We start from the raw sequence: 19,119 nt of genomic DNA, 5'->3' as shown, positions 1-19,119 counted from the left end.
AATGTCCGTTTGTGGAATTTGCAGATATATTAATATTTCTATATATTTACGTGTACATATACTTTGTACACATACATACATACATATACAAATTCCAGAAGCGAATGGATGCAAATACAAAATCACATCCAAAAAAAATGCGGTAAGAGGTAGTCATATATTAAATATTAAACGAGATATATGGTACGGAGAATTATAGTTTCCCTATCGTCATTTTATTTGATACCAGATTAAGCTTAATTTTTGTTTTGTGTACTGCCTGAAGAAATCCGCATATATGATTTTTATCATATTCTTGCAAAAATTGTATCTATGACATGGATATATATCCATTTGTATCGCCAGAGAAATGATTTCTTTGCAGATATAAATTCATATTAAGATTACGTTCGTTTGTGTCTTGTTTTTATATATATAGAGAGAGAGGTGTCCATATCGCTTGTGGAGAGGACTACATGCTTTTAGCACTTATATTAGATATCCCCCATTTGAAATAATTAATCAGTGTAGTTTCATATACTTGTTATTCCAGCAAACACCTGACGTATCGCCATTGTTTTCAATTCTTTGCCCGATAAGATACGTATGTTATGAAGATAACAAACGTTACATATCAATATTGTTGATTTTTATTACTCTTATAATAATATCACTGTAGTGTAAAGAATCATACATAATCTTAAAATATTACAAGCGTCATGCTACGCATCCCTATTTATGATTCTAATCATTCTTATCATGATGTACTGTATCTTTTCCTTCTCTGTCTCTTTCTCTCCATCTCTTTCTCCCTCTCTTTCTCTCTTTCACTCTCTCTCTCTCTCTCTCTTTCTTTCACTCTCTCTCTCTCTTTCTTTCACTCTCTCTCTCTCTCTCTTTCACTCTCTCTTTCTTTTTATATCTGTGTATTTCAATATCTCTCTTTCTTTTTCTATCCCTCTTTTTCTCTTTCTCCTTCTCTTCCTCTGTCTTTCTTTCTTTGTCTCTCTTTTTCTTTCTCTTTTTGTTTCTCTTTTTCTTTTTCTGTTTCTCTCTTTTTTTTTTTCTTTTTGTTTTTCTTTTTCTGTCTCTCTCTTTTTTTCTTTCTCTGTCTCTCTTTTTTATTCTTTGTCTCTCTCTTTTATGTTTCTTTCTTTTTATCTGTTATCTTTTTTCTCTGTTTCTATCTTTTTGTTTGTCCTTCTTTTTTGTCTGTCTTTTTCTTTTTGTCTGTCTCTCTCTCTATTTTTCTCATTGTTTTTCTGACTCCCTCATTTGTGTTGATAGCATCAATCACCGTATAGTAAGCATTCATTTTGTTATACTATTATACACTTTCGTGAGATTTTGAGATTATCTGAGATTATGAGATTTTCATACCAATATATGTATATTTCTGTACCTTCAATTTGATTACACACTAGTACTTATTGTGTTCCGTAATCAGTTAATTTTGGTTTTATTAAGTCATATTTTTACTAATCCAATAGTTGCCCTGCAGTTGGACATCACTATTAATAGCGTTTTCAAAACTATTGTAGTTCGCAGTGTCATGCCACTATCCCACTCCTTTAACTCATTTTGGTTTTACTCGTTAAAATATGCTATTGTGCAAAACGTTTGGCGTTGGCAGTACGTCATCACTAACGTCATCCTCATAATCTGTTGGGTGCATTTTCATGTCGAATGTAAGTGCGTATCTCAAAAATAAAACACTATTTCTCGATAGTAGATAATTATGTGTTCGTAGTTCACTGAATGCATTAATAAGGCGATTTTGAATCAAAAAAAAAATTTTTATTACACCTAAACGCATTATTCTTGTTAGTGGACTTGGTTATAAGTGTGTTTAAAAATATATTTTAATATTAAAATTTTTTGATTATATTATTAAATAATTTTCTATTTATTTCATAAAATATTTAACAACTTCAATATCTTTTTTTTGTAGGAACATTCACTTATTCATACTTATTTTCTAATTAACCTTGTACCTGTCGGTTTACATTTTCCTAAAATTGACCTCTAAACGGAATGACTTTCTCCTTTATGCAAGCAAACTCACTTAAGAGCCCTTATGTCAAAATATTTCATGTGATTTTTTAGTGTATAAATATGTAATATATAACTTCCTTTTGTTTAGGTGTATTATTTTAATAAAATTAAATAATTAATTTTGTAATTTGCAGTTTCATTGCTAACATTGCCTTTCTTTTAAAAAGTTATAATTTAGTGGATAATTAGTCTGTTTGGCACTTAAATTATGCAGTTGTCTTAACATGCATAAATCATTTCCAGCTCACATGAGTCATTTGCTCAGCCAAAAATCAATACACTCGAGTACTCATACCACAGCAAAATAGTTTCATTGAATTTTTATGAAAAACTATTGGTGGGCCAGAGAGCAGATACGTAAAAACAAAAGTATAAATCAAATGTAACCAACAACCACAATGAGTTGTGCTTTAAATCGTAATTGTTTGCTTATATGTCATATTTTATGTAAAGCAACATCGAACAAAAGACGACTACGTTCTCAGATACACTTAACTACTCATAGAAATCAGCTTGTGTTTGTATCTTTGTATCTATTTATGCTTATCATTTGTTGGTAAAATGGAATGGTAGCACAATGGTAGCACATTTTCCGCTCTACCAAGCCACATATACCATTGCGGAAAAAAGCAAAGAAAACCAAAACAATTATAGTATATATATTTTTTTTTTTTTGATTTTGTTGGGAACGTTACTCGTGATGCATGAAAGCACCGCTATAGTAATAGGTCATGCCTAAAATAAATCTGACGCAATTATAAAAATAATAATATTAATGATTGTAAAAGTGCATTAGCTATGCATTCGTTATAGTTTGTTGACTTACCGGTTTATTAATTTTAATGAAAACAATTTCCAAAGAAAATTCTCAATCTAATTTTTGCAATTTCAAATAATTATTTATTTTTAACATCTCAAACAGTTGATGTAAATGACATATGTTCTATCAGTGAGCGATGGCCTAGTAATTATAATTTCTGCATTGAAATTCTCTTCTTTCACATTAATCATAATAGTTATTAATGAAGTTAATACTTCGAAGAATACTTACTCAATATCTTCATCAACAAACACAAATTTTAATTTGCCGATAAAATTCGAAAATATTGGATACCGAATACTAAAATTCGGTATCACATTCGGAATTCTAATGTGATCGTGAAGTATACCATACATCAAGCTAGAGTGAATGAATCCTAGAGAGAATGTAAATTTTTCCACAAATTTTTGTATTTTGAATCAATAACAAATAATCTCACAAAAAAATATATGGTCGCTTTAATCGACGGTTACTTCAATCGATGGTCACTTCTATTGCCTGACCCTGTATACATTCTAACATAAAAATTTTGCAAAATTTTAGCCAGTGTAGAAGTCGAATTAGTAACAATAACTAATTACTTTTATCAACAAATATTATCTTAAAATACCAACGGGGTCTAACAAATATGTTGGTTCCATCACAATGCTTATTGAGCAATATTGCAGTTTGGCCTGCTGGAAATTTACTCCACCTATCAACATTCATAATCCATGAATACTTCGCACTCTATTTTTCCTATCTAAAGTTACAGTTGTGACATTCGAACACCAATAAGCTAGTGCTTTCCACTTCAAAATCTGTTGGACAATATTGTAGTTCAATGTCCGGAGAATGTTATCTAAACAGTCATATTATTGTCCCGTAAATGATTAGGGTTGGTTACACAGGCAATCCTTAGAGGATTCACTTAGGCTTATTGGTCCATTATGTTACCGTATATAGTAGAAACTCAGGGTTCAAAACCACCTTGAACCTATCTAGCATGGTTCGTTCCTTAGTCTGAAGTGATCTGTAAGTAAACCCACCATAAGATTAATATTTATACAGGGCGTCTCAATGAGAATATTGGATTTCCCTTTAGTGGAAAATGGACAGATTGCATACAGATGCCTGCATATCGCCTTCCCATCTTTTATTTATGTTTATTTATGTTTATGTTTTAGTTATGTTTTCATCAAGTCTCCAAACCTTGCTGGTTCCAGCACTGTGCTTGACGGAAAATATCACAGTTCGATCTCGTGAGAGTTGATTTCATCCAAGAACACTCTCGTTCCATGAATACTTTGTGTTGACCATATATCATCACTATATCTGTCGGGAAAATATTGTATTCTTATCGATCCTTATTAGTAAAGATGTATTCATTTCATGACTATGCTTTCCGGTATGGATATAATGAAACATATGCATTCGATTTTGTAACAATTAGATGTCGAATTTTCTTTCGACAATAAAAACGTATTTTAATTGCTTCACCTTTTCAACTAAAATTGCATTTCTAAGTAAAATGATCTCTCATTTGACATCATACATTTACATTTAACATATTGCATTGCTCATCCAATTATTAACCTTCAAAACACCACCTTTACCACAAATGTCATGAAACGTATCCACAATCGGTAAGCAATACCTTTTGCTTTCCCAGTAAAACGACATTTGCGTAAAAAAATACTTTTGTTTTATGTTTGCGAAAGTCCAATTCAATAGCAGCTAATCCATTCCCTGTCAGCCCAGTCAGTCAAAAATAAATAAAACATTTTATATTCATGTCGCCAACAGACAAATATTACTACGACAACCAAAAATAAGCAGAAAAGAAATGAAAGGATATTATTCGTCTGCAAAGTACTAAGCTAAGCACCTTGTTGGGTGTGTACTGACTATTTGCTGGTGGGAGTTGGCAACTCAGTCTGTGGGTGCTAATATCAGGTTATTAAAAGTTGTTGGGTATAGCCATTATGGATTTAAATTTATATCTATTGAGGGGTATAAACCCAAGCCATTTCTACGTCCATTAGCGTTAAACTTTTAAATTGCTAATGGGTTGGTTGTCTTACTGCAGCTTTTAATTTGAAAATGTAAGAGGACGAAAAAACTTTATAGCAATGAGTTTAATATATTAGGAATGAGATATTTATTTCTTTGTATCCTAACTTTTAATTTACAATTTAATCCCTGTTTGTGTGGAAAATCGATTAATTTTATGCGCTGAAATTGTTTGTGAAGTACGTGAGTTTTTGGATACAATTTGAATATATATATACTTCGCTTATATATACAGAGAAAAAAGAACTTAAAAAAATATCTCGTTTTGTCTGAATTGTAAATGCAAAACTTTTGTGTTTTTCTGGTTTGTTTCCGATTCGCTCTGCTAAATATTGTTGAACTTTTGCAAGTGTAAATTTGGTTCCATATTCTTTTGCACGTTCCAACGGCAATTTTCGCAATTCAATATAAAAATTCAGTTTTGTCTACATCATATCTTTTTTTGTAGAAAAACTTTATTTTTTGAGTTACTGAGATTTTGCTTTAACTTGAATTTTATGTCTGTTCTTTGTTCCGGTAAATTTAAAATTTATCATATAGCCGATTCATATTAAATTTATGTTCAGAATATCTCTAACAGCAGTAAAGATTTTGCCCAATTCAGAGTTGAGAGCACGTCAATGCAATCGAAAACTAAAACTTCAAATAAAGAAGTTACAATAAAAATTTGATTAATTTATTTAAATTTTGCTGACATTTCAATAAATTAATCAAATTTTTGTTATGGCTTCTTCATTACTGTTCGAACCCTTTGATTTTTTTTTGTGTCATAAAACGCGTCAAAATAATGAACCTAAAAAATTTCAAATATTTGTTTATTAAAATTGCTTAAGATTTATAAATTAATGTCTTTAGAATATGTCATAAATGTGATTAATAGTCATAATTATATATAACATAAATTATTTCTTGCTTAGAAGTTTCTTTAATAGAACCGAAACTCTTATTAAGAACAAGAGTAGTGTCTACTCCTAAAAACTTATTGTGTTATTATTATTACTAAGCCTTGTGTGTCGTCATATGTTTCCGAACAGTCTCTATACTGGGCATAGGTTATCTACAAATAATTTCCATTGCCTTCTTCGGAATGCGACGTCTCGTAGTTTACTGATGTTGCTGTAGTTGTTTCTGTTGGGCCCTGCGGTAATTTCGTTTAGTGTGGATCTTCTCCACACTTCTCATTTTCGGGCAGCCTTTTCGCCTGTTATCTTGTATTAAATAGTGTTAAAAAAAATAATTAAAAACAATATATAATGTCACAGAAGATCATCCAACAGACCAATGTTTGTAATCAATTAACTTAATAATTGTTAACAATCATACTATTATAGTTTCTAAGTTGTCCACTGAATCTGTTTTATTTTAGTTAATCAGTCATAATACTCAAAATATTATAGATGAATGAGAACAAATCGTAGAGTAAACTCTTAAACGCAGTTGTTCTTCAAGCTTTAAAAACCCTATGGTTATAGTTTTAGGAGGTTGGTAATTTTGTGAGTTAAATCTTTCTCTTCTACTCCGGTAGACAATTACTGTTTAATTATTGTGTCTAATTTTTTAATTCCACATTGCATCAAAACTTTCGAGGCTATATATAGCTTTGGGAGGTTGTCTATTTTTTTGAGATATGTCTTCTATTGTTGTTCAAACCGCCCCTCGTAGCAGTACTCGACATTTATCCCGATGTTAGTTTATACTTCTATTTAACCGAAATATTTTTATAATAATAAAACCTATTTCTTAATATTCTTAACTTCTTAAAATTGTGCCAAAACAAAAATAAAAAATTTTGCATATAACATCTTTGGTATCACCAATTTTTTCTCAAAAAAGTTCTAAATAAAAACTGATAGCAGCAGGCGTGTATGAGAAATAAAAAAAACAACTGAAAACATTGTTAGCATTTAAAATTTATATTTATTTAAATTGGTTTAATTAGACTATAAGCATATTGTGTACATAGAAAATTTTTTATTTATTTATAAAGCCCTCTAAAACATGAACATAGCCGAATACAGCCCGCTGAGTAGTGCCCCTCTTCCCATTTCTACATACAATCTAAATCTAAATCTCATTCTCATTCCTCAATTTTTGTATTTTCAGGAATTTTTATTGAAAAACAAATAAACACTGTTTTTAAGTACTTAATTTTACACTAAAAAAAAACTAATAAAAAGCTTTTGAATTTATTATAAAATATAATAAAAAACATTAATGAAATGTTTATTTTAAATAAAAATTACTCAGCTTTTGAATTTGTTTATATACCTGTAGAATGTTAATTATTATGAGGAAATTTTTTTATAAATATAAGTAATATTAACAATAACTTAACTTAAACAGTATTATTTAATTTAATATATTATATATTTAAAATTACATATTTAAATATGTATATACTTTTGTGCAACTCTAAAATTTATTTTTTTTATTCATTTTTTGAATATTTATTTTTATAACTTAATTATTTAAAATATTATGAGTTATATATTTAATTAAAATTTAAATCAATATTGAGTAGGGTTCTTTGGCACCTATTGGAGCAAAGCACTGTAATTGTGTTTGATTCTTTATTTTTAAATATTTAAAAGTGCTTTAAATTGTTTTCTTATTAACTTAATTGTTCATAATAACCCGTTGTCAAGTTTGAAGTCTAACGCAGTAGATTAGACTACCTACTCCAGCTTGCACTGCTACGCACGCATCTCCTCAGTTCCAGTACGTCAAACCTGATTAGTGCTCCCGCAATTAGATCATTGTACCCCTATGTTTTCTTTATAAAATCCTTGCTTCAAACACTTCGTTGAAGCATTGTCACGCATACTCATGACATGACCAACGAAGCGAAGCCAGAAGTTATTAATTAATTTAATGATGTTAATGTTATTATAAAACTTGTACTGGTAGCAAACTCATAGAGGATCAGAGATCTTATTAAGAATTTTTATCTCGAATACTCGTAAGTGGTGCTTCATCATGCTTTGACGCCATTCATACTTTTACGACTTATAGAAGTTTTGTCTGTCGAAAGAGACACCTACCTCTCAATTACTTACTAACGGATTATAGCACCTAGTGGCTATTAATTCTTCGTCTGATCTCTTGGCTGATATCATTGTTGTTGGTGACGGTAGTGTCAAGACAGGTGAAATCTTAGACGGTATCAAAAGTATATAAGCCAGCAAAGAGCTCAGTATCCGAGCAATGGGGGTACCATTTCCAAAAAAAATTCCTTTTCGATTGTAGCAAATTAAGCAGTAAGATGAAACTTGCTACACCCAAAATTATTGATGTCGTCAGAACCTATTTAGTTCTCAAATTAAAAAAAAAGTATTAATGTAACAAATACAATAAAAAATAAATTTTTTATCACATTACCTTACATTAAATTATATCGTATTAGGTGTATGTGTATTGGCCTACAAGCCCATATTTTTTGTTAACTATTTTTCAATATCAACTGAAATTTTAAAACTCCATATTTACTTAGCCATTGCTATCTTGTATAAATAATATATATATATATTTTTTCGTCAATGTTATCTATGAAATTATTTTGCAATATTGGTTTGTTTAGCATATAAAGCTTATCAAAAAATTTTTTATAATTTTGTTTACTTTTACTTTTTCTAAATTTGATAAAAATTAATTATATTGAGCTCTCACTGTTTACTTCACTTATATTCAATAATTTATTTATTTTATTTTATTTCATTTTTTAGTAAAAAAAGAAATATTTTTTAATATTTCACTCTATGCACGTTGTCACCTATCTTGTTATGATAACTAATTGTCACTTGCTTTATCAAATGTGTAGACTGCAATACAGATACATTTAAGTTATAATTTTTAACTAGAAAATTACTGCTCTCAGTATTTGGTCTTTAATTTTGTTCTATAGAGTTGGTTATAGTAATTTTTTTAAATATTGTTTTTTTTTTTTTTCATTAAATTATTATATATGTGACAAGTCATGCTCACTTGTCACCAACAAGAAATGACAATGACAAAGCCTATTTCTTATTTATTTTACAAGAAATAATATTTTTTTTGAGTCCAAACATATGCATTCCCGCCCTTTTGAGTTTCATGTTTAGGTTTTCATATTTAAGTGGACAATATTGTTTTTTCTAATTAAAATTGAATAGAAGACACCAACTTCTATTAAAAGTAAATATATATTCTTTAGGAAAATTGTGTTTCTTTTGTAAAAAGAGACATGTATGCATGTCATCCACATTTTGATCAATTATGTTTTAAATAAATATTTTCAATTTAGGTAATGTGTTTAATTTTCAATAATTAAAATTTTTAAAGACATTTAATATATTTGCTAAATATAAACAAAAAACTATTAAAAGTATATTAAAATATATTTTAAAGCATAAATTACATATCAGCACATTAGTTATGTTTCTTTTTATACATTTTGTGTTAAAAAGTGCTTTCAAGCAGCACTAAAGTGCTTTATTTCAACAGTTTCAATTGTAATTCCAATTATTGATAGCTTAAAACATATGTGAGAAGAAAGAACTTTTTTTGTTCTTCTTCTCTTTCTTCTTCTTTGTTGTTCAGATTGACACATTAAACATACTTATAGATAAAAATGTTAGACTGGAATAGGGAAATAGTATTGTTCTATGTATAGGCATAGATATGTTTAAAAAGTTTAATAATACTTATTTCGAATTTCAAGAAAAATATATTGAAGAATAAGGCTAAATTGGCATCCAGAAGATATAGGTTCTTAGGAAAATACTTCTTTGATAGTTTATCAGACTGTTCATCGGTAAATACGAAATACCTATTGAATAACCTAAATTCGGCGGGATAGATTTAGTGTCTACTCTTCTATACTAGGGTTCTTGCGAGCAATGTGGTACATTGAAGTACATGGAAGTTATCTAATGGCCTACCACTGCAACCAACCAACCAACCAAGGCTAAATTTGCTTTAACTATTAAATACAGATCGTATGTTTACGTATATATATGCATCTTCAATACTTAAATGTTATTCGATATATAGTAATAAAGATTGTTCATTGCACTAAAATTATATATTAAATGGCAAAAGATTTTACTTGATGCCTTTTTAATAACAAATAATAGCAAATAATAAGTATTTAATACAATAGCCATAAAACATCAGTTCGAAATTATAAATTACAACGATTTTCTCTTCTTCCTAGAACATTGTCCATACTAAGCTCATAGCTGACGTTTATTTATTTGCATGTCTGGCAGCTATTAGTGTAAGCATAAATTTTGTATCTACAGTAGCTGCTCGTACATCCATAATTCATCAGTTTAATATACGAGTAATTCTCGATTTCAGTACCATTTTTATGGCATTTTTATAGAGCAGGAAAGTGCGCATAGTCTATGACATTGGACGATGAGAAAGAAATCTACAAAACTGTCAAGCGAAATGTCTGTCTTAATCTTTTGAGTAAATCAAAATAAACAATATTTTAGGGCAATATTTTGATTGAAAAGCAAAATTTATTTATTGCTGATGTATAAATATATCCATTAACGAAACATACCAATTTACGAGGTGATAAAAATGTATTGTTTGTTTAGAGTCCAATTAAATATCTGGTAAATTTTCCATAATCACATTTATAAGTGTTGAGTGTTAATGATGTGTATATAAAAAAGTTTTATAAAAATGAAAAATAAAATAAGATAAAATAACAGCTTATGACTTTATCTTAAGAATTTATATATCAGCTAAATTGTTTAAATAAGCTTAATATTAAGTATAATGTATAGAAGTATGAACTTCAAAAATTTGTAGAGTTACGCGCTGAAATTCTCAACTGCAAAGCGGAACAACATTACCGATCCGTAAATTAGTGCTTTTCGTTATTAACGATATTAATTTAAAAGGATAATGAGAGAATATTAGTCCCGGATGTTTGAAAAATATATTTTGCTTAACTTTTTCCGGTTCGCTTAAAGCTTTTAAAAGCTAAGATTGAGCATACATATTTCTCATTTAATCTATACTTATAGGCTTGCTAATATATCTAGAAGATTATCCAGATCTTTGTTTTTCTGAAGCTTGTTTGTTTGCAAATAAATGCAATTATTGCAACGATGAATTTTGTTTTCATTTTCAAGATGAATTTTGTAATTCAAATAGCAAAAATATATTTTATTGCTGCTTTTATTGTTTTTATATTATATTTATACCATATTTTCCTATAACTTCAGCACAATGAACTTCTCTTAATAATTAAAAATAATGCTTTGAGCTATGTCAGCAAAAAGCTCTAAAAATTTGACATTTTTTTATTGTTAAAATTGCATTAATAAAATATAATCTAATATTTTGCTGATATGAGCAAAATATTGAATATAAAGCATTCCAAATATTATTTTACTTATTGTTATCGTTATTATTATATTATTATTAATACATTATTATTATATATTATTATTGTTAATAATATTTATATTTTTAATTGACTTATGTTTATTTATTATTATTATTATTAAATCTTGTAAGTTGAAGATATTATTTGCGTAAAAATGAATAGCTGCCCGAAGATACTAATTATAGACTAATTAGTTACTAATTATAGAGAAGTAAAGTTCATTCCTTAATATTCCCTACAACAAATTTTTGATGGTCTAGACAAATGAAAATGGTATTGATTTCAAACTAACGTTATTATTAATTGGAGAAAATGCGAAGGAAATCCAGGTTATGAAAAGGTGATATGAGACCACCACAGAAGCTAGAAGATTTTTGAGGGCTACCTGAAAATTGGTGTTTGTGAGATATAAAATTGTGCCCGATTTTTAAAAATAAAGACAGAGTAATTTAACTTTTGTGAGCTGTTCCGTGGAGATGTCATAAATCACTTTAATGCATCTTTGGGGTCTAGGCATTGGAGAAAATGCGAAGGAAATCCAGGTTATAAAAAGGTGTTATGAGTCCACCACAAAATCTGGAGGATTTTTAAGGGCTATCTGAAAATTGGTGTTTGTGGGATATAAAATTGTGCCCGATTTTTAAAAGTAAAGACGCAGTTATTTAACTTTTGTGAGCTGCTCCATGGAGAGGTCATAAATTACTTCACTACACCTTTGGCCTCTGGGTATGTTGTTCGCCGCCACACTTACCATAAAATCTGCAACAAGGGAATTTCGTCTTCGAATAACTAAGCTATGTGCCCCACCACTGAAGTCAATCGATTTCTAATTTTGTTACTAGGTATATCTGCTTTAAGATAGATTACGTAAAGAAATTTAAAACTTATGTATTATCCTTTCTTCATAAACGTTATTATCTTATAAGCATTTTTATTTAAAAATGTAGTTGACATTTTCTGTTTGCAGCCATAACTGCATTATGTTATGGACACAGTTAATACTTATAAGTATAAAATTTTATTACAGTAATATTTTTCTAAAGATATTAAATATCTTTTAAATGTTTCTGTGATGACAACTAAAAGGAAGTAGAGTGGTTAGGAGTATGCATTTTATCCTTATCCTTGTCGAGCTTGTCTTCGAGCACTTTAACACATTTTGCGCACAAAAGACGTGACAAAGCCAACATTTTATGATATTAAAATATATAATTCTTACATATATATAGTGTATGTATACGAATATCAATGCAAGTCAAATTATATACGGGTATATCCATTGTTTCAAGTAATATTTATTCTTTTAAAAATATCCCTTAAGGCTGAACTAAATATCAAAGTGATATGCAGTTCGCATGAGTGTAATGCATTATCTTGACTGCAGCGATTATGTGCCTGGTTCTCGTTTTTAAATCATTGAAGAGAACATGTAACCAACCACTTACAACATATTGTAATGCATACAGGAAATGCTACATATGTGTATATATTGACTGATATGCTCATATCTCATTGTGTGTTTATAAAAATGTATATATAGATGTGTGTACATCATGTACTAGAGAACACAATCAGCAATTTTGTTTTCAATTTATTTTATGATATAAATACTATGGTATTTTGTATTGGTTTTTTTTTTTGTATTATTTTGGCTTCAAAGAAGTGCATTGCTACTTTGTTATTCGTTTGTCTGTAGGTGTATCTGTTAGTACAGATATTTATATATGTAGCACTCTTGATGGCGTTTGTTTCTTGACATGCTGCACTGAGTTCAAAGCTCTCGATTAAAAAATTGCAATTGCTGCCTTTGCATTTGCCACTGTTTCTGATACTCATTACAATTGTTGCTGGCTTTGTTGCTGTCGGCTTTGAATGATGTTGGCATGTGCTGCTGGTATATTGTTCATTTTTTTATTTTGCTTCTATTGGATTCTATTATTTAATTGCATAAATACTTCAATATTTTTATATGGGGTGCCTCTGACACATTTCATACTTAGTAAAAAATGACACGAAACTGTCTAAATATAAAGTGACCAGTGTTGAAATTGAGCAAACTTAATATAACATATTGTAGAGTATAGGTTAAATAAGGGGGACTGTCGATTTTTTCAAATATTATTTTGTAGACTCATTTTTCACTTAGTCGATAGGTCATTAAGCAACATTGTTGCATCAGGAGCAGTGAAACGCCATTGTAATAACAAAAAGGTACGATATGGTGTGACATTTGGTCTGGAGATGTGAGAGACCCATATCTTTTTAATAAAGAGAAAAGTGTGCCACAAACCAACGAGTCTCTATCTCTGCCATCACATAACGACCATTGCTTTATTTTATTCAGAATTAAAGGTATGAGGTTGAAGGAACTGAAGATTCAATAGTACTGCAAGCTATATAGCAAGTCCTATTTTGGCTTTGTTGTACAAAAAACTTCCAGGATGTCTAATTTCTCGTATTGGTTTTGTGTTTTAGGCGCCAAGATTATGTGATTTAATACCAAATGATTATGTTTCGGATTATCTTTAAATTATTGATGCTTTGCAAACGAACAAACTTGAAGTAAGAGTTGTGGTATAGGCAGGTGTGTCTCGACAAATCATTGAAAACAACTTCCATAGGATTCAGTATTGTAAAATGTTCGTGGGGGAAATTTAAATTATACTATTTTCACAATTAATGTTAAGGCCCAGAGATATTGATATAAAAACTTCATTGAAATCCTGATCACAAGTATGTTTTATTTATGTGTACTTTCGAAAACAAAAAGTGGTTAACCCTTTTTATTAAAGATGTATTTACTAAATGATTTTAGTTTATTTAATTAAGAGGGTATATTGTGCATTGCGACCATCGAGTCGATTGGGCGCTCTTCTGAGCTTGAGTACTCTCTAAGAGGTCTTATAAAACTAGTATAGAGCCTACTTTACAGAATTTTATTGCCTTTTCTGTAAGGTTATACATTTCCAGGAGTTTATTCCGTGTTAAAAATTTTAATAATGAGGTCAATCAAAGATTTTAATAATGAAGTCAATTTTTTGGAAGAGAAAACGCTTAATTTTTTTGAGAATTGGTTTTCAACATTTTTTCTACACGTTTTCAACTTCGTTCAATTTTGGAAGTGTTCTTCACTCTAAAAGGATTTTGCATATCATTTCTTATTTTCATAATATTAATATTTTACATTTTCTGAAATAAATTTTTAAAAATTACATTAAAATTGTAAATGGAATTACTTGATTTTCCGCCGAGGCACTTTATTATTGTATCTATAGTATATTTGAGTTCCTCTTACACATGATTGCTTTCAATAAAATTCTTTTATTTTTTTAGAACGAGATAAGCTGTTGTTTTAATTGGATTCTTATGTTTATCTCCATTAATTTCTTGGATTTTCTTCTTTTGAGATTTGGCATTGTACAGCTTGTTTCAGATAAATTACTCATACACAAATATTATTTCTAAATATTTCAAGTATCTATTTGAACAGAATTTATTCATTTCTTTTTATTTTTTGTTGGAAGGTCTTGGCTTTTATCCAAAATAATTATTTGTGCAATTAACTTTTTAATTAGTGAATCACACTAAGTTTGATATACATATATAGATATAATTGTACATTCCATATTAAACCATTGGCGGCAATAGTAGACCAATGGACAGTTCAGGAACTTCATACAAAAATATAGGAATTACATAAAATTAATAATATTCCAATTTCTCATATAATAAAAATAAATAAATATAATAAAAAAGAAATTTAGATTGTAAAACTTGGTTCATGTAATATTTTGTGGCCTAATAATTTGTGGACTTAATTTTTTATTTTTATTGTCCTTAAACAAACTATGAATATAAAATTTTTTAACTGACGAAAGAAACGAATCGATTAAGTATAAAAATTGTTTATTTGATTATTTCATACACAGAAATTTGAATTGAGAAGAAAAGATTTGAACAAGATGTGGAAAGTCTGTAGCTTTATTAAAAATGGTTATCGCTCTTTAACACTATTATTAATTTTAATAGTTTTAATTTTTATTTATTTCCTTATAAATCTGCTGGACTCAGTAAATAAAATTAACCAAAGTATTGGAAACGTAGTGAAATAGATATTTTATATTCTTTAAGGTATAGAGATTATTGCCTAAATCGACATGATTGAAATATAGATATTAACAGCTTGATCTGTTGAGTTTGAACAATTGATATGAATTGAACAATCGAGACTTATTTTATTTAATCGCAAATGATAATAAATCAATTTATGAAAAAAGCAAACATTTAAAAATTAAATAACAGCTTACACCGCAAATCAATATACTATACCAACTGGGAGAAACTGTGCTAACTACAATATCACACACCAGCAGTTGTTTTTTGTGTTTTTGTGTGAATAACAATTAGGAATGGATTTCGAATAAGTGAATGCTTGAATATAAAACTAAGTTTAATAGCTGTAATGATAAATAGTTGCTTTTTCAACTACCAAATTACTCTAAGTAGTTGTTGTTTGTGTTAAGTATTTGTTTCCCTGCTATTGTTCTATCTATAATGTCATATATAAGTATTTCTTTGTTATTCTTTAATATTGAAATTTATGAAAAATCAATCAAAATAATGAAAAGCGTATTGAGTGAATACTTGCTTTTAAAAGCATGAAATTAAGCCAGAATTAGATGGTTACCTTCTGCTCAAAAAGAATTCGGGTTTTGTAAATAAAACACACAAATTTAAATTTTATTCCAAATTTATTTTATCTCCTTCAAAATATACTCCTTCTGAAGCGATACACACATACCAACGCTTAACCCAATCTTCCATACACTTTTCATAGGCCCGTGCAGGTATGGCTTTTAGTTTCTTCAGCGAATTCTCTTTTACCGATTCAATCGATTCAAAACGCTTACCACGAGGGGGCAATTTGAGTTTCGGGAACAGGAAAAAGTCACACGGATCTAGATCTGGCGAATATGGTGCCTGAGCGATGGTAGTGGTGCCGTGTTTGGTCAAAAAATCGCGTACCACAAGAATATTCCATAGTAAAAATCGCAAAATGCACTTGAGGTAGTCTCACATTAACAGCTGCTGAAAACAAACTAATTGAGAGATGGCGCTCAAATTTATACTATATGTCAATAATGGGTGTACCAATATAAAAATTTTTTTTAAAAAGGTCTATTACTTAAGGAGTAGTTAATAAACAACAAAATCCGGATACTTATCTGTTAAATTTGATGCGCACGGACCCTTTTTAATCATCTCCCGAACCACCGGTTGGGAATTACTGCTCTATAAAAACCCATAGCTATATAAAAATATAGTTTCCAGTTATAATATTAAATATGTTTTATGAAAGGTTTTTCACTGTCAATATTTTTTTTCTTATTTGTCACAGTTTTAACGACAATTTTTTTTGTTTCTTCTTCCCTTCGTTTTCGTGTTATCTGCGAGTATTGAGGTGAGTTTAGAGTATAGATGCGTGTATGCTTAAGTATGAACATAAGTAAATAAACGAACTTAAGTTGAGTAGTGATATTAATACTTTTTCTTTTAAATGTTATCTATTCAGAATTTTGCAAGCTATCTATAGCAATAAGTAAGTTCAGTTTGTATTGTCAAACGGTAACCTTAAATAATAAATTAATTTTAATTTAGTTCAAATATTTATAAATTTAATTTATTTAATTTAAACTTGTGACCATTTTCAATGGCTGAGGAAATTACTGTAGGTCAAATTGAGAATTTCTTTAAAATTTGATTATCAGATTTGTAAGAACAATTCGAGGAAGTTTATTTGAATTTACACATAACGATTTCTTGTTAAAATAATAAAAAATCATCTGTTTTGCAATTTCCGTAAAGGATGCTAATATTCAGAATTTTCAGTTTAAAAGATTTCCTTATCTAACAATTTATAAAATAAATTGTGTCATGCTCGGCACATTAGACATTTACGACATCCTTTGGTTTTAATTTAAAACGATTTGTAAGTACATAGGCACACAGTTGACACCTTTTATACTATTTTACACCCAAATTGGCACAATAAGTTAGAAAAATGAAATGGTAACGGCAATTGCACGACATACTTTCGCATTAAAAACGTGCTCGGGGGCGTCTTTACCTCAAATACCTTTACCTCTCTGGTAACAAATAACCAGTAAAAAGAAATCATTATTTTGCTCAAAAAAATAAAAAAATAATCATAATTCACAGATTCTTTCACGTTTTGATTCATAATGGCCAACACTTAGGAAGTAAAAAGGAAAAGTGCTCGAGAAGGAAGACTATGTTGACCCAGTTTATATGCTTTACCTTGCTTGACTTGCTTGAGTGTTGCGCGCCAAAATGGAAGATGAAAAAAAAAACATTTACTTCTCTTCAGTAAACAACCAGTGAAAGTTTGCTTAAGGCAGGAAAATGTGTATCCTTGAGATTCTTTTTCTATTTTTCGTATTGCAGAGCAATGCGCAATTCTAGTGGATTCTAGTGGATGCATGTAAAGATTTGGTTTTTTTCTCACATTCAGATTCACTTTCACAACGATGATGCTGCCTTTTAGTTTAATGATAGTAATCGTAATGGTGCTTTTGAATCTTTAATGACTGTTTGGGGTTAAATACTTAGTATGAGATGCAGCATGTGCGCTTAAAATTAAATAAAAAGCAGTGTTGTGGAAGTCGGTTTTTTACGGTGCTTACCTTTACCTTTTGAATCGATAACAATAAATATATTTAGATTTTCATAAGGTTTGGGAGATAAGCAAATCGATTTAAGAACTGTTTTAGCATAATTCTTTTGAATGTCCTTATGTACTGTGAGAAATATACTTTGCTTATAATTTAAATTGTAAATTGTAGTTGATATGCTAATATTGTACAATAGATCAAGCTGGTCGCAATGCATAATATACAAATAATGTACCTAACATACTTTTTAGTGAAAGTGTTTTAAGCCAATAGAAACTTTTAAGTAAATATATTATTTTGTACATAGAAAAATTAGTTATATGTAAATATACTTCTTAAGAAAGCTATAATTTTAGTTTAATTTATTTATTTTTGAAGAATTCACCTATATTCCACAGAGGTCTGTTTCAGTTAATTCGATAAATGATCAAAGTCCGCTTACGTAAAGTATGTGTGCAAGACTTGGTTAAAGTATCATAAAAACTCAGGGACTTCTTTGAACTTAATTTGTCTAGCTGATCGAGAATAAATGTACTTTATGAAGTCTATGTAGTTTCCTTCAATGTTTGAAAAGGCTTTTAAATAAATTCTTTTTTTATTTTTGAAGAAGTTTACTTCTTCTAACCTATTTTTCGTTAATTATCTTACAGAGCTATAAAATTATAGTTGTTTCGTATTGTTAATCCGTATCGTGTCACCGTTACTACAGATTCGTACGTTAACACTTATATGTGAGAATTAAATGACACATGATACAAATGTTTCCACTGTAGCTAAAATTACTTATGTTAATGAAATTAAGATTTGGTCGTTTCCATTAGCATAAGCTGATTTATGCAAGTGAAGTAGCTTCTTTATTTATATTTTATATATAAAACATATATATGATAAATGTTTCAAATTTTAGTAATTTCACTTGTGGAAAATTTATTTTTAAGGGCTGCATTTGATATTTTTTACCTTAAATCAATTAATTTATTTATAATGAGCTCATTTATATGAAAGCTGTATGCTAAATTAAACTCATTAGCGGTCTGTCTAAATGAGTAAAATTGTCTTAATGAGACAAATGAAAACATGGAATTAGTCGTTATAGACAAGATTTATACACTTCTAGAATCCTGAGTAACATTTAA

The 19,119-nt window shown here is 29.0% G+C and overlaps 1 protein-coding gene across 5 annotated transcripts in view; it reads left to right on the top strand.

Moving 5' to 3' along the window:
* Window positions 1-19,119, top strand: part of LOC119675263 (EH domain-binding protein 1-like) — a 50,668-nt gene that overhangs the window by 12,397 nt on the left and 19,152 nt on the right. The gene's annotated exons all lie outside the window — the stretch shown is intronic.

Source organism: Teleopsis dalmanni, chromosome 2, assembly GCF_002237135.1.
Source record: "Teleopsis dalmanni isolate 2A chromosome 2, ASM223713v2, whole genome shotgun sequence".
In the NCBI taxonomy this organism is placed as follows: domain Eukaryota; kingdom Metazoa; phylum Arthropoda; class Insecta; order Diptera; family Diopsidae; genus Teleopsis; species Teleopsis dalmanni.
Note: the sequence above shows the minus strand (reverse complement) of the source record. Positions and strands in the feature narration are given on the sequence as shown.